The sequence below is a fragment of the Physeter macrocephalus genome, chromosome 20 (genome assembly GCF_002837175.3).
Source record: "Physeter macrocephalus isolate SW-GA chromosome 20, ASM283717v5, whole genome shotgun sequence".
NCBI lineage: Eukaryota > Metazoa > Chordata > Mammalia > Artiodactyla > Physeteridae > Physeter > Physeter macrocephalus.
In genome coordinates this window covers 12,220,570-12,224,365 of record NC_041233.1, presented here as the reverse complement: position 1 = coordinate 12,224,365, position 3,796 = coordinate 12,220,570, and the positions used below count along the sequence as shown (strand labels likewise).

Here is a 3,796-nt window from a genome sequence, read left to right as displayed (position 1 = left end):
CGGGTTCGTGCCCCGGTCCGGTAGGATCCCACGTGCCGCGGAGCGGCTGGACCCATGAGTCATGGCCGCTGAGCCTGCGGTTCGGAGTGTGTGTGTGTGTGTGTGTGTGTGTGTGTGTGTGTGTGTGTATTTGAACCATGCACGTTAATCTACCAGAAAAGGGAAAATTTTGTACGGCTCAACCTGATATGTCTTTAAGTTATTTGAATTGTTGCATGTTGTAAAATGGTTCTCAGCTGCCAACACCTCACTAATTTGTGTCTCTCGAACCATGAGTAGGAAAGAAAAGAGGCGAAATGGGTGATCCACCTTAAACCAGACCCCACAATCTCCTAAATATCCCAACTTTGCCATCCTCCCTTAAAGAGGGTAGTAAGACTCTGGGATGGTGGTATTCTCCCTTATCAGGTAAGAATAAATTCACCTTTGTCTTATGAAAAGGCCGTTTTGATGATATTTTGGCGGGAGCCAGCATTTCGCAAAAGAAGAATGGCTGAACACTGATAACTGGTGAAGCCGAATATATAACAAACACATATGGTGGAGCCTGTGCTCCACAACGGGAGAGGCCACAATAGTGGGAGGCCCGCGTACCGCAAAAAATAAAATAAAATAAAATAAAATTAATAGGCCAACCAATGGGAACTGTGTTTTCAAAGGTTAAACATTTATTTTGTCAACTGTTTAAATGATTTGGGTTCGACTCATTATTTTTCCTGCAGTTTGTGTGTCCTGGAGTCAATGTACATTTCTTTAGGCTTTGCTTAATTGGCGGTGGTCAACTGGTGAATATGTTATTGGCAGTGTAATAAGGAAGGGAAGAATATATTTTTAGCGAATATTTTTGGGTCGCCTTAGAATGCTGTTGGCTATTCCTACAAACCCTGATTCTACCAACTGTGAAATAGAGACATTGCTAAGCTGTGGGAGACCTTTAGTGTTTTGATACCATCTTGGAAGCAAACAAGAGTGAGGAATACTTGATTGCTACAGTCTGCCTTGTCTTCTCTTGTACATTCAAATGTGGAGCCTGCCCCCCACCTCACAAGACAGAAGAGTGGTGACAAGCAGCAGCTCCGGTAGTCAGTGGAAGAAAGGAGTTGGAGGTACAGAGTGCCGGCTGGGTGGGAACCCCCGATGGGTTAGAATTAGGAGGAAGGAGCATCCAGCCTGGAATGCTTACTTTTCTATTAATAATGAAACTGTTGACGTTATCATTATCTTGACTCTTATCACGGTTATTAATCTTAAGCTTTCTCAGCTGTCTGCTGCTGCTGGAGAAAATAAACCGAGTGGTTCTTTTTTTTTTTTTTTTTTTTTATATAACAAACACATATGGTGTTTGTTATACTGGTCTCTCTACTTTTGTGTGTGTTGGAAAAGTTAAAAAAAAAAAAATTAAAATGCTTGAGTTAAAACCTAGCTGGGCTGCAGGCCAAGAAAAGGAACTGAGGAGTGCGTAATGAGAGCTCAAGACGATGTGATACGTAAGGCAGAAAACGGAGCCCTGGCGGCAGCCCCCTGTGGCCCCATCACAGGGTCTCCCTCAATTTGAAGAGTGAGAAAATGAAACTCCGAACCCCATTCTTGACAATGTACAGCACAGCCAAGCATCCCTGCTCACTCCTGAATGGTACAAGGCAGACCCCAGGCCAGCCTACTGTTCTCATGGGCGTGCTCTCTGTCTTTGGTGGTGCTCACTCCAGAGCTTGGAGAATGTGAGGTAACCCCTCTTCCACGGTGTTATTTCTTTTGATTTTTTATTTTTTAAATTTTATTGAAGTATAGTTGATTTACAATGTTGTGTTAACTTCTTGTGTACAGCAAAGTGACTCAGGTATACATATATATATTCTTTTTCATGTTCCTTTCCATTATGGTTTATCCCAGGATGTTGAATCTAGTTCCGTGTGCTCTACAGTAGGACCTTGTTGTCTATGCGTCCTCTCTGTCATAGTTTGCATCTGCTAATCCCAAACTCCCAACCCTTCCCTCCCCCGCCCCCCTCCCCCTTGGCAGCCACAGGTCTGTTCTCTATGTCTGTGAGTCTGTTTCTGTTTTGCAGTTATTTCTTACTATAGTAGGAAGAAGGTAGATACATCAGTAAGGGGATTGTTAGCATGTGAAACAGCATAGGAGCCAGGCAGTTGGGAGAATCCCAGGGCCTGACTGGAAATCCAGATACCCTCACTGACTCTTAATATCCGCATGTGCTTTGCCATGTCTTTCCTCACTTCCTTTCATACTTCTCATAATCCTCACTTTTCTCCTTCTGAGCCTTCTCCATGACCTCAGCAGCCTCCAAGAAGTTCCCTTCCTCCACATCTACCCCCAGACCTTTGGTAATTATCATGGGGATGGGGTGCTAGGAGAGGGAGCTGTCCTCTTACTCCCTTCAGCTTCCTCCCGTAGAAATGACTCAAGGAAGCAACCTACGTGCCCATCGATGGAGGAATGGAGAAAGAAGATGGGGCGCACATACGTACAATGGAATATTAAATATCAAAAAGGATGAAATAAGGCCATTTGCAGCAACATGGATGGACCTAGAGATTGTCATACTGAGTGAAGTAAGTCAGACAGAGAAAGACAAAGATATGATAGCGCTTGTATGTGGAATCTAAAAGAATGGTACAAATGAACTTATTTACAAAACAGAAATAGAGTCACAGATGTAGAAAACAAACTTATGATTACCAGGGGGGACATGGGGGGAGGGATAAACTGGGAGACTGGGATTGACATGTACACATTACTGTATATAAAATAGATAACTAATAAGGACCTACTGTATAGCACAGGGAACTCTACTCAATACTCTGTAATGACCTATATGGGAAAAGAATCTAAAAAGAGTGGATACAGGTATATGTATAACTGATTCACTTTGCTGTACAGCAGAAACTAACACAACATTGTAAATCAACTCTACTCTAATAAAAATTAAAAAAAAAAAAAGGCAAAAGGCAAAAAAAGAAAAGAAACAGCTCCAGGAATGGTGGAGTTGTAGGCAGCCAGGCCCACCCACAGAAGCCAGTTTACCCATAATGTAGCAGCAGCTGGAGGAAAACAGTATTGAAAGAGTCCCATTCTATTTCCAAAAATAGAGCCCAATTCTCTGAGTGGATCATTGAGGCTTCCTAGAAATTAAGTAGCACCACAAGTCAACATACCAAGTAGTAAGCCAAACAATGTTTAGTAGGATTGTGGTACCATTAGTTCAGATTCTTATCCCCTGGCCAGTCCTTTACCACTTTCATTAAGTGAGTTATTGTGTTGATGTGGTCATTGCCTAGGTAGAGTTTTAACTTCAAAGATTTTTTCCCTATATCTATGCAGGTTTTTTTCCCTTCTTTCTTTCTTCTCTGTATCCCTTCCCTCTCTCCCTCTCACTTCCCCCTTTCCCCCTCCCTCCCTCCCCCTCCCTCTTTCCCTCCTTCCTCTCCATCTCTTTTTTTCCTTTGTTTTCTTCCCTCCCTTCCAAAAGCAGGGCATGCAACTTTTTCATATTTCCCAAGAATCACAAAATTTTAAAGCTGGCCAAGTCACTAAAGACTGTCAAATCTAGCTGCTTCATAACTGAGGACACTGAGGTCTAGGAAAGTTTAGCCACTCACCACACACGGCTGAGTGTATTCATGTTAGAACGGAGGCAGCTTTCAAGCCCCAGAACTCTCCATCTGTACTTTTTTTTTTTTTTTTTTTGCGGTACGCGGGCCTCTCACTGCAGCGGCCCCTCCCGCCGTGGAGCACAGGCTCCGGACGCGCAGGCCCAGCGGCCATGGCTCACGGGCCC

The 3,796-nt window shown here is 43.6% G+C and overlaps 1 protein-coding gene across 13 annotated transcripts in view; it reads left to right on the top strand.

Annotated features, from left to right (window-relative positions):
* The window catches only part of FAM13C (family with sequence similarity 13 member C), a 401,019-nt gene that overhangs the window by 256,504 nt on the left and 140,719 nt on the right, over positions 1-3,796 (top strand). For 3 of the 13 annotated variants that reach the window (XM_055081357.1, XM_028482094.2, XM_028482089.2), the window contains exon 1: positions 2,016-2,570. The exons of 9 other annotated variants lie outside the window; for them this stretch is intronic. The gene's annotated coding sequence lies outside the window, so the exon portion shown is untranslated. Of the gene's footprint in view, positions 1-103; positions 409-2,015; positions 2,571-3,796 lie in introns of those variants that run through there. One more of the 13 variants, XM_028482092.2, reaches the window with a different exon arrangement.